Here is a 13,154-nt window from a genome sequence, read left to right as displayed (position 1 = left end):
CTCCCACATCGTCCAAATATTTTAGATACCCAGGATCATAGTGAATCTCACCGAACTGAGTAAAATTGAAGTATCTCAGATGTACTCGGCTCTGTGTCTCATTGGACAACCGAAACCCCGTGTTTGGTTCCGGCCAATACTTCATCAGCATATCTTCATTTCTCCATGCATGAGCTCACCTCCATTGGGATAAGCATAAATTCGGCGTCAAACTCCACTTCAACGTGAAACAGACTCTGCCCTAAATTTGAGTGCGTCCTGTTTCTCTCACGCCGAAAAGATGTGAGAAGCTGCCTTTTGAATTAGTGCATTGGCTGCCGAATTCAAACCGTTCAGGAAATCAATTCGGGGTGGCCAAGCTGCCTGCTCTGATTTAAAGGCGTTCACACCCTATATTGCAGGCATGTTATAGTCTTCTGGCCTCAACATTCGGTTCAGCGTATGGGATCATAATCACCGCTCCCATTGTCTGGTAATGGTTTTGCTGTTCCCACTAACACCTCCTCTGGTCCATTCTTTGTTACTTTATTGCCCGCTTACCACCCACTTTGCATTTTCGCATTGTGTCATTTATTATTCAATCACGCCTACGCTCCATTCCCTTTTGTCCTTCCTCGCTGCCTATTTTTTCCAGGCGCTATTTTTGTTGAAAATAATCTGTAAACTTTACATTTTTCCTAAAATATCGGAATGATCATCTGACTGAACGTGAACCCGGGATCTTCATCCACAGATTCAGCACGACCTGCTGAGTTTTACAGAATTCTCTGTTTTTGTTCAATCTGTTTCCGTATCCTTTTTAAGGTGATGTACTGCCTGTCCGGGGTCATTCTCTGTCTCGCTAAAATGGTGCGCTATCAGTCCCGCTATGTTCTGTGTCTGTTTAAAAGGGATGTGCTGTCTGTCCCGGATTTTAAATTTCAAATTTGAAAAACTGCCTTTGGAGGGTGGAGGAATTTTAGTTTGTTGGTGTGTTTGTGTCAGTGAGAGAGTGCGTGTAAACGTGCTGCGCGATCTTACTGTGCATTTCATGTCATGTAAGAAAAAAAGGCATTATTTGCAACTTGAAGCCACATTGATTTGATTGAACACGCATTCGATGACTGCCTGACAGGAGAAGAATCTGCTGTGGGATTTTGCTATTCCACATCTGAAAGATGGCAAATTACATCAGTCAGCAACATAGTGATTTTAGCGAGAGCTTGCGTATGGGCTGTGTGGCATGATGACCTCCTTCCCCCTTGTATTCAAATACAAATCAAATCAAGACAAGACAAGGCATGACTGACTGACTGACTTTGTTAATATATATATTTGTATATAAATATTGATATATATGTATATTTATATACATTCCCTATTTGCCAACTTTCACAATAAATGTGCTTCTTCTGTTCTGCCTGCACTGGGCCCTATTGCATTTGACCTCTTTCACAGCACAAGCAGCTGCTATCAGATCCAGCAGAAAGGCACTCGCGACTTTAAAAGATCGCATTTGTTGCCCACATCTTCCCTCGTGGCTTGTCTTCCACCATGGGCTTACTGAGTTTGGGTATTGACTGACTGCAACCGCTAATTTCAAGTGGAATTCATCCAGTCACACAGCCTTCGTTCAATCAAAAATATATAGATTATGAAACAATTATTTATTTATTTAAATCAAACAAATTCAGTTTTTTGAAATAAAATTGTAAATTTATTTATTTTCTTATTGTGATAAATATATATATATTTCAAATTGGCTTTTTCTCTGGGTTGGTTTTACATCCCTCCCTCATTTCTGCCTGTCGATCTCCTGTGGCTTCAAAAACCGTCCCAGCCCCGCGTGGTCCTGAGCCCCACGCTCACTCATGCACAGCACAGTTGCCTTCAGGAATGATAGAATTCCCACTTTATTCTTTTAAAACTGAACTGCTGTCAGTCAAGTGTCATTCTAGGTCTGTAAGAGGGATGTACTTGCAGTCCCGGATCATTCGGTGTCTGTTTAAACGGGGTGGTTGTCAGTTCCGGTTCATAATTTGCCCTTTTAAGACGTATTTTTTCAGAATGCTGGATCATTCCGTATAGTTTTAAAAAGTAGGTTGATTTCAGCTGCGATGACCGAATTGTTAAACTGTTGTGTTTCAAGCTACATTGACGTTGCCTGTACCCGTGCGCATCCATATTGCAGCGCATCGATTCATTCCTCGAAATATGCTCATGTTTTTCGAAATGCACTCCTTGATATAATCCTTGCCCCAAATTTACTCTTAATATAAAAAAACAACAAATATTGCGCAACGGCAGCAACCGCTTTCCCTAATGGCTAAGGCGTCTGACTTCGGTAAAAACCGCGCTGCTTTCAGAAGATTGCAGGTTCGAGTCTTGCCACGGTCAACTTACTCGCAGCGTGAAATTTTATAATTTTTATTTTGATTCTGCCTCAAAACCAACCATCTCGTACAGTCACTCACCTGAAGTAAAGGAAGGCTGTTTGCTTTATGAAGCTAATGGCACATTTTCATCACTGCCGATCTGGTTGCATGGGCAGAACTGGCGGTGAAGTAGACTTTCTTGCACATTATTTCTGTTTGAATGCAAAAAGTAGGGGATAGATGTCTGACGTTGCTGTAAATAGGAGACGAGGTTGCCGAGAGGTACAGGCGATGGACTGCTAATCCAGTGTGCTCCCACCCTCGTCGTTATTGTTTTAAACATTTGACCCCTCTCGTTTTTTTGTCAATGACATTTAACCTCATTGCCAAATTCACCTTTTACTGACAAGGATTCAGCTCTTTCGCAATGTAATATTTCAAATTAATAATATATTCATCAATCGGAAAACATTAACATGACTATGGAGAGGGGGACTCATCAGATAGGTCTCTGAGAGTCAGCACAGGGACGGTGGGCCGAATAGTAAACTGTCGTCAGAACCTGAGAGCTATACTACTCGTTATCAGCCGCTCGTTGGTCTAGGGGTATGATTCTCGCTTCGGGGTTTTCATAGTTGTAAATGCGATAGTTCCTGGGTGTAAATCCCGGACGAGCCCTGCCAACTTTTAGTCACAGAAACGCTTCTGAGCCTATCGACAAATGAGAAAACAGACATATTTCAAATTAAAACGTGTGATTTCGCTTCATTGTATCCCACATCGTCCAAATCCTGGAGTTTCCCAGGAGCAAAGTGAAACTCACCTAACTGAGTAAAATTAAAGTATCTCAGATGTACTCGGCTCTGTGTATCATTGGACAACCTAAACCCGTGTTTGGTTCCGGCCAATACTTGATCAGCATATCTTCATTTTTCCATGCATGAGCTCACCTCCATTGGGATAAGCATAAATTCGGCTTCAATCTCCACTTCAACGTGAAACATACTCTGCACTGAATATGAGTGCGTCCTGTTTCTCTCGCGCCGAAAAGATGTGAGAAGCTGGCTTTTGAATTAGTCCCTTGGCTGCCGAATTTAAACCGAACATGAAATCAATCCGGGGTGGCCAAGCTGCCTGGTCTGATTAAAAGGAGTTCACACCCTACCTTCCAAGCATGTTATAGTCTTCTGGCCTCAACATTAGGTTGAACATATCGGATCATAAGCACCGATCCCATTGTCTGGTAATGGATCTGCTGTTCCCACTAACCCCTCCTCTGGACCATCATTTGTTACTTTATTGCCCGCTTACCACCCACTTTGCGTGTTCGCATTGTGCCATTTATTATTCAATCACGCCTACGCTCCACTGTATCACAGACATTCCCTTTTGTCCTTCCTCGCTGCCTATTTTTTCCAGGCGCTATTTTTGTTGAAAAAAATCTGTAAACTTTACAGTTTTCCTAAAATATCGGAATGATCATCTGACTGAACGTGAACCCGGGATCTTCATCCACAAAATCAACATGGCCTGCTGAGTTTTACATAATTCTCTGTTTTTGTTCAATCTGTTTCCGTATCCCTTTTAAGGTGATGTGCTGCCTGTCCGGGGTCATTCTCTGTCTCTCTAAAATGGTGCGCTATCAGTCCCGCTTCGTTCTGTGTCCGTTTAAAAGGGATGTGCTGTCTGTCCCGGATATTAATTTTCAAATTTCAAAAACTGCCTTTGGAGGGTGCAGGAATTTTAGTTTGTTGGTGTGTTTGTGTAAGCGAGAGAGTGCATGCAAACGTGCTGCGCGATCTTACTGTGCATTTCATTTCATGTGAGAAAAAAGGCAGTATTTGCAACTTGAAGCCACACTGATTTGATTGAACACGCATTCGAGGACTGCCTGACCGGAGAAGAATCTGCTGTGCGATTTTGTTATTCCACATCTGAAAGAAAGCAAATGACATAAGTTTGAAACAAAGCGATTTTAGCGAGAGCTTGCGTATGGGCTGTGTGACATGATGACCTCCTTCCCCCTTACATTCAAATACAAGACAAGACATGACTGGCTGACTGACTTTGTTCATATATATATACCTAAATATATATATGTATAATAATATTGATATATATATATATATTTAGATACATTCACTATTTGCCAACTTTCACAATAAATGTGCTTCTTCAGTTCTGCCTGCACTGTGCTCTATATACATTTGACCTCTTTCACAGCACAAGCAGCTGCTGTCAGATCCAGCCGAAAGGCACTCGCGACTTTAAAAGATCGCATTTGTTGCCCATATCTTCCCTCGTGGCTTGTCTTCCACCATGGGCTTACTGAGTTTGGGTATTTACTGACTGCAACCGCTAATTTCAAGTGTAATTCATCCAGTCACACAGCCATCGTTCAATCAAAAATATATAGATTATGAAACAATTATTTATTTATTTAAATGAAACAAATTCAGTTTTTTGAAATAAAATTGTAAATGTATTTATTTTCTTATTATGATAAATATATATATATTTCAAATTGGCTTTTTGTCTGGGTTGGTTTTAATTCCCTCCCTCCTTTCTGCCTGTCGATCACCTGTGGCTTCGACAACCGTCCCAGCCCCGCGTGGTCCTGAGCCCCACGCTCACTCACGCACAGCACAGTTGCCTTCAGGAATGATATAATTCCCACTTTAATCTTTTAAAACGGAACTGCTGTCAGTCAAGGGTCATTCTACATCTGTAAGAGGGATGTACTTGCAGTCCCTTATCATTCGGTGTCTGTTAAAACGGGGCGGTTGTCAGTTCAGGTTCATAATTTGCCCATTTAAGACGTATTTTCTCAGAATGCCGGATCATTCCTTGTAGTTTTTAAAAGTAGGTTGATTTCAGCTGCGATGACCAAATTGTTAAACTGTTGTGTTTCAAGCTACATTGACGTTGTCTGTGCCCGTGCGCATTCATATCGCAGCGCATCTATTCATTCCTCGAATTATGCGCATGTTTTTAGAAATCCACTCCTTGATATAACCCTTGTCGCAAATTTACTCTCAAGATAAAAAAACAAAAAATGTTGCGTTAAGCAACCGTTTTCCCTAATGGCGAAGTCGTCTGATTTCGGTATTAACTGCGATGCTATCAGAAAATTGCAGGTTCGAGTCTTGGCACGGTCAACTTACTCGCCGCGTGAAATTTTATATTTTTTATTTTGATTCTGCCTTAAAATCAACCATCTCGTGCATTCACTCACCTGAAGTAAAGGAAGGCTGTTTGCTTTAAGAAGCTAATGGCACATTTTCTTCACTGCCGGTCTGGTTGCATGGGCAGAACAGGCGGTGAAGTAGACTTTCTTGCACATTATTTCTGTTTGGATGCAAAAAGTAGGGGATAAATGTCTGACGTTGCTGTAAATAGGAGACGACTTTACCGAGAAGTTCAGGCGATGGACTGCTAATCCAGTGTGTTCCCAGCCTCGTCGTTATTGTGTAAAACATTTGACCCCTCTCGTTTTTTTGTCAATGACATTTAACCTCATTGCCATATTCACTTTTTACTGACAAAGATGCAGCTCTTTGGCAATGTAATATCTCAAATTAATAACATATTCATCAAAGGGAAAACATTAACAGGACTATGGAGAAGGGGACTCATCAGATAGGTTTCTGAGAGTCAGCACAGGCACGATGGGCCGAATAGTAAACTACCGTCAGAATCTCAGAGCAAGGCGCCTCGTTGTCAGCGGCTCGTTGGTCTAGGGGTATGTTTCGAGCTTCGGGATTTTCATAGTTGGAAATGCGATAGTTCCTTGATTCAAATCCCGGACGAGCCCTGCCAACTTTTAGTCAAAGAAACGCTTCTGAGCCGGTCGACATATGAGAAAACAGACATATTTCAAATTAAAACGTGTGATTTCGCTCCGTTGTTCCCACATCGTCCAAATCCTGGAGTTTCCCAGGAGCAAAGTGAAACTCACCTAACTGAGTAAAATTAAAGTATCTCGGATGCACTCGGCTCTGAGTATCATTGGACAACCCAAACCCCGTGTTTGGTTCCGGCCAATCCTTGATCAGTATCTTTTAATTCCTGCATACATGAGCTCATCTCCATTGGGATAAGCATACATTCGGCGTCAATCTCCACTTCAACGTGAAACATACTCTGCCGTGAATTTAAGTGCGTCCTGTTTCTCTCGCGCCGAAAAGATGTGAGAAGCTGGCTTTTGAATTAGTCCCTTGGCTGCCGAATTCAAACCATACAGGAAATCAATCCGGGGTGGCCAAGCTGCCTCGTCTGATTAAAAGGCGTTCACACCCTATATATCAGGCATGTTATAGTCTTCTGGCCTCAACATTAGGTTCAGTGTATCGGATCATAAGCACCGCTCCCATTGTCTGGTAATGGTTCTGCTGTTCCCACTAACACCTCCTCTGGATCGTCCTTTGTTACTTTATTTCCCGCTTACCAGCCACTTTGTTTTTTCGCATTGTGCCATTTATTATTCAGTCACCCCTACGCTCCACTCTGTCACAGACATTCCCTTTTGTCCTTCCTCGCTGCCTGTTATTTCCAGGCGCTACTTTTGTTGAAAATATCTGAAAACTTTACATTTTTCCTAAAATATCGGAATGATCATCTGACTGAACGTGAACCCGCGATCTTCATCCACAGAATATGCACGACCTGCTGAGTTTTATAGCATTCTCTGCTTTTGTTCATTCTGTTTCCGTATCCCTTTTAAGGTGATGTGCTTATGTTCGGGGTCATTCTCTGTCTCTCTAAAATGGTGTGCGATCAGTCCCGGATCATCCTGTGTCTGTTTAAAAGGGATGTGCTGTCTGTCCCGGATTTCAATTTCAAATTTCAAATACTGCCTTTGGAGGGTGCAGGAATTTTAGTTTGTTGGTGTGTTTGTGTAAGCGAGAGAGTGCGTAAAAACGTGCTGCGCGATCTTACTGTGCATTTCATGTCATGTTAGAAAAAAGGCATTACATGCAACTTGAAGCCACACTGATTTGATTGAACACGCATTCGAGGACTGCCTGACAGGAGAAGAAACTGCTGTGGGATTTTGCTATTCCACATCTGAAAGAAGGCGAATTACATAAGTTAGAAACATAGCGATTTTAGCGAGAGCATACGTATGGGCTGTGTGACATGACGACCTCCTTCCCCCATATTTTCTAATACAAATCAAATCAAGCCAAGACAAGACATGACTGACTGACTGACTTTGTTTATATATATGTGTATATAAATATTTATATGTATGTATATTTATATACATTCCCTACTTTTTAACTTTCACAATAAATGTGCTTTTTCAGTTCTGCCTGCACTGGTCTCTATTACATTTGACGTCTTTCACAGCACACACAGCTGCTGTCAGATCCAGCAGAAAGGCCCTCGCGATTTTAAAAGATCACCTTTGTTGCCCACATCTTCCATCGTGACTTGTCTTCCACCATGGGCTTACTATGTTTGGGTATTTACTGACTGAACCACCTGATTTCCAGTGGAATTCATCCAGTCACACAACCTTCGTTCAATCAAAAATATAAAGATTATGAAACAATTATTTATTTATTTAAATCAAATCAAATTCAATTTTTTGCAATAAAATTGTAAAATTATTATTTTCTTATTCTGATAAATATATAGATATTTTAAATTTTCTTTTTTTCTGGGTTATTTTTACTTCCCTCCCTCCTTCCTGCCTGTCTATCACCTGTGGCTTCAACAACCGTCCCAGCCCCGACTGGTCCTGAGGCCCACGCTCACTCAGGCACAGCACAATTGCCTTCAAGAATGACAGAAATTCCTCTTTATTCTTTTAAAAGCGAGCTGTGTCAGTCAAGGGTCATTCTACATTTTTGTAATAGGGATGTGCTTGCTGTTCAGGGTCATTCGGTGTCTGATTAAACGGGATGGTTGTCAGTTCCGTTTCATAATTTGCCCCTTCATGAAGTGTTTTCTCATAATCCGGATCATTCTGTATAGTTTTAAAAGGAGTGTGATTTCAGCTGCGATGACCGAATTGTAAAACTGTTGTGTTTCAAGCTACATTGACGTTGCCGGTGCCCGTACGCATCCATATCGCAGCGCATCTATTCATTACTCGAAATATGGTCATGTTTTACCACATCCATTACTTGAAATAACCCTTGTCCCAAATTTGCTCTCAATATAAAAAACAACAAATTTTGAGCCAATGGCAGCGGCCGCGTGGCATAATGGACAAGGCGTCTGACTTCGATTGTAACAACGATGTTATCAGAAGATTACAGTTCCGAATCCTACTACAGTCAACTAAATCGAAGCGTCAAATTTTTTATTCTTTGTTTTGATTCTGCCTCAAAATCAACCATCTCGGACAGTCACTCACCTGATGTAAAGGAAGGCTGTTTGCTATAAGAAGCTAATGGCACATTTTCATCACTGTCGATGGTTGCACGGGCAGAACAGGCGGTGAAGTAGACGTCCTTATACTTTATTTCTGTTTAGATGCAAAAAGTAGGGGATGGATGTCTGATGTTGCTGTAAATCGGAGACGAGGTGTCCGAAAGGTTCAGGCGATGGATTGCTGATCCAGTGTGCTCCCACCCTCGTCGTTATTGCGTTAAAAATGTCATCCCTCTGTTTTTTTTGTCAATCACATTTAACCTCATTGCCAAAAGCACATTTTACTGACAAGGATGCAGCTCTTTGGTAATGTAATGTCTCAAATGAATAATATATTTATCAAAGGGAAAACATTAGCAGGACAATGGACAGGGCGACTCATAAGATCGGTCTCTGAGAATCAGCACAGGCACGATGGGCTGCATAGTAAACTACCGTCAGAATCTGAGAGCTACGCGCCTCATTGTTGGCGGCTCGTTGGTCTAGGGGTATGATTCTCGTTTTGGGATTTTTACAATTGAAATGCGAGAGATCCAGGACGAGCCCTGCCAACTTTTAGTCAAAGAACCGCTTCTGAGCCGGTCGACATGTGAGACATTTCAAATTAAAACGTGTGATTTCGCTCCGTTGTTCCCACAGCGTCCAAATCCTGGATTTTCCCAGGAGCAAAGTGAAACTCACCGAACTGAGTAAAGTTAAAGTATCTCAGATGTACACGGCTCTTTCTCTGATTGGACAACTTAAACCCATGTTTGGTTCCGGCCAATACTTGATCAGTATATCTTCATTTTTGCATGAACGAGCTCACCTCCATTGGGATAAGCATACATTCGGCGTCCATCTCCACTTCAACGTGAAACATACTCTGCCCTGAATATGAGGGCGTCCTGTTTCTCTCGTGCCGAAAGGATGTGAGAAGCTGGCTTTTAAATTAGTCCCTTGGCTGCCGAATTCAAACCGTACAGGAAATCAATCCGGGTGGCCAAGCTGCCTGGTCTGATTAAAAGGCGTTCACATCCTATATTTCAGGCATGTTATAGTCTTCTGGCCTCAACATTAGGTTCAGCTTATCGGATCATAAGCACCGCTCCCATTGTCTGGTAATGGTTCTGCTGTTCTCACTAACACCTCCTCTGGACCATCCTTTGTTACTTTATTGCCCGCTTACCACCCACTTTGCCTTTTCGCCTTGTGCCATTCATTATTCAATCACTCCTTCGCTCCACTTTATCACAGACATTCCCTTTTGTCCTTCCTCGCTGCCTATTTTTTTTCAGGCACTATTTTTGTTGAAAAAATCTGTAAACGTTACATTTCTGCTAAAGTATCGGAATGATCATCTGACTGAACGTGAACCCGGGATCTTCATCCACAGAATCTGCACGAATTAGTGAGTTGTACAGAATTCTCTGTTTTTGTTCATTCTGTTTCCGTATCCCTTTTGATGTGATGTGCTGATCGCCGGTGTCATTCTCTGTCTCTCTAACATGGAATGCTATCAGTCTCGGATCATTCTGTGTCTGTTTGAAAGGGATTGTTGCTGACTCTCACGGATTTCAATTTCAAATTTCAAAAACAGCCTTTGGAGAGTGCAGGAATGTTAGTTTGTTTGTGTATTTGTGTAAGCGAGAGAGTGCGTGCAAACGTGCTGCGCGATCTTAATGTGCATTTCATGTCATGTGAGAAAAAAAGCATCACATGTAACTTGAAGCCATACTGATTTGATTGAACACGCATTCCAGAACTGCCTGACAGGAGAAGAAGCTGCTGTGGGATTTTGCTATTCCACATCTGAAAGAAGGCAAATGACATAAGTTAGAAACATAGCGATTTTAGCGAGAGCTTGCGTATGGGCTGTGTGACATGAAGACATCCTTCCCCCTTATTTTCAAATACAAATCAAATCAAGTCAAGACACGACATGACGGACTGACTGACTTTTTTTATATATATATATGTATATATTTATAAACATTCCCTACTTTTTAACATTCACAATAAATGTGCTTTCTCTGTTCTGCCTGCACTGTTACATTTGACGTCTTTCACAGCACAAGCAGCTGCTGTCAGATCCAGCAGAAAGGCACTCGCGATTTTAAAAGATCGCATTTGTTGCCCACATCTTCCATCGGGGCTTGTCTTCCACTATGGGCTTACTGTGTTTGGGTATATACTGACTGCACCACCTGATTTCCAGTGGAATTCATCCAGTCACGCAGCCTTCGTTCAATCAAAAATATATAGATTATGAAAAGATTATTTATTTATTTAATTCAAATCAAATTCACTTTTTTGCAATAAAATTGTGAAGTTATATATTTTCATTTTATGATTAATATATAAATCTATTAAATTGTCTTTTGGTCTGGGTTGGTTTTACTTCCCTCCCTCCTTCCTGCCTGTCTATCACCTGTGGCTTCAACAACCGTCCCAGCCCCGCGTGGTCCTGAGCCCCACGCTCACTCAGGCCCAGCACAATTGCCTTCAATAATGATAAAATTCCCATTTTATTCTTTTAAAAGTGAACTGCTGTCAGTTAAGGGTCATCTCTTTTGTATAGGGATGTGCTTGCTGTTCAGGATCATTCGGTGTCTGCTTAAACGGGATGCTTGTCAGTTCTCGTTCAAAATTGCCTCTTTATGACGTAATTGCTCATAATCCGGGTCATTCTTTATACTTTGAAAGGAGTGTGATTTCAGCTACGATGACCGAATTGTTAAACTGTTGTGTTTCAAGCTACATTGACGTTGCCTGTGTCCGTGTGCATCCATATCGCAGCGCATCTATTCATTACTCAAAATATGCCCATGTTTTCCTACATCCACTCCTTGATGTAACCCTTGTCCCAAATTTGCTCTCAATATAAAAAAACAAACATTTTGTGCCGATGGCAGCGGCCACGTGGCCTAATGGATAAGGCGTCTGACTTCGGTTGTAACCAAGATGTTATCAGAAGATTGCAGGTTTGAGTTCTGCCATGGTCAACTAACTCGCAGCGTGAAATTTTATATTCTTTGTCTTGATTCTGCCTCAAAACCAATCATCTCGTACAGTCATTCACCTGAAGTAAAGGGAGGCTGTTTGCTTTAAGAAGCTTATGGCACATTTTCATCACTTTAGATCTGATTGCACGGGCAGATAGGCGGTGAAATAGACTTCCTTGACATTATTTCTGTATGGATGCAAAAAGTAGGGGATGGATGGCTGATGTTGCTGTAAATACGAGACGAGGTGACCGAGAGGTTCAGGCGATGGACTGCTGATCCAGTCTTCTCCCACCCTCGTCGTTATTGTGTTAAACATTTGAGCCTCTGTTGTTTTTGTCAATCACATTTAACCTCATTGCCAAATTCAACTTTTACTGCCAAGAATGCAGCTCTTTGGTAATGTAATGTCTCAAATTAATTATATATTGGTGAGGCCACACCAGGAATATTGCGTGCAGTTTTGGTTTCCATATTAATGAAAGGATATACTTGCTTTGGAGGCAGTTCAGAGAAACTTCACTGGGTTGATTCCGCGGATGAGGGGGTTGACGTTTGAGGAAAGGTTCAGCTGGCTGGGCCTCTACTCTTTGGAATTCAGAAAAATGAGAGGCGATCTTATTGAAAAGTATAAGATTATGAGGGGGCTTGACAAAGTTAATGCAGAGAGGATATTTCCACTGCTGAGAGAGACTAGAACTAGAGGGCATGATCTTAGAATAAGGAGCCGCCCATTTAAAACAGAGATGAGCACTGTTCGGATATAAATCCAGCCTCTCCCTTTAAAATGAAGGGAACACAAAATAATGAGAAATTGCCGAAACCCAGAATTGAACCATGGACTTTGAAATCGCACGTTCTCCAAAAGCGCTATTTCCACCCGACAGCAACCGTACGAAAACTTTCTCACACATTTCTAAAAGAAAACATAACCCCTGGATAAATTGCACTGCCCAGTCAATCCTCACTTCGGGGCAATTTGTCCCAAACAAATCTCGGAGCTCAGGTTGTGTTACTCAAAAGTAAAATGATAATGACAATCTCTATGCTCAGGTTAAGTTATCGCTGCCTATGGCGCAAGCATTCTCTGATTACATTCTTGTACACGATGCCATGTTCAAAATGATGCATATGTCCACACTGGCAATGAATTGCCTGATAGCCGAGCTGTGATGAGCAGGGTTTGTTCGGGTGATGCAGCATCAGAATGCACATCGAAGTCTAATGATAATTGTGATTATTATCACACTGCAGTTAAATGTTGGCAAAACTTACAGTGTCAGTCAGAAATGTTGAGAGAGGTCGAGTTGTTTACTGCTGAACTTAAAACAATAGTGGGGGAAGTATTTTGTACCGCTGCAACGAATGATGCGCTGCTGATGTTCGGGGCAGCAGCAGTGTGGTGAGCTGCAAGTTTGTTCAGGAGCACCCA

Source organism: Pristiophorus japonicus, unplaced genomic scaffold (assembly GCF_044704955.1).
Source record: "Pristiophorus japonicus isolate sPriJap1 unplaced genomic scaffold, sPriJap1.hap1 HAP1_SCAFFOLD_62, whole genome shotgun sequence".
NCBI classification, from domain to species: domain Eukaryota; kingdom Metazoa; phylum Chordata; class Chondrichthyes; family Pristiophoridae; genus Pristiophorus; species Pristiophorus japonicus.
This window is presented reverse-complemented; position numbering follows the sequence as displayed.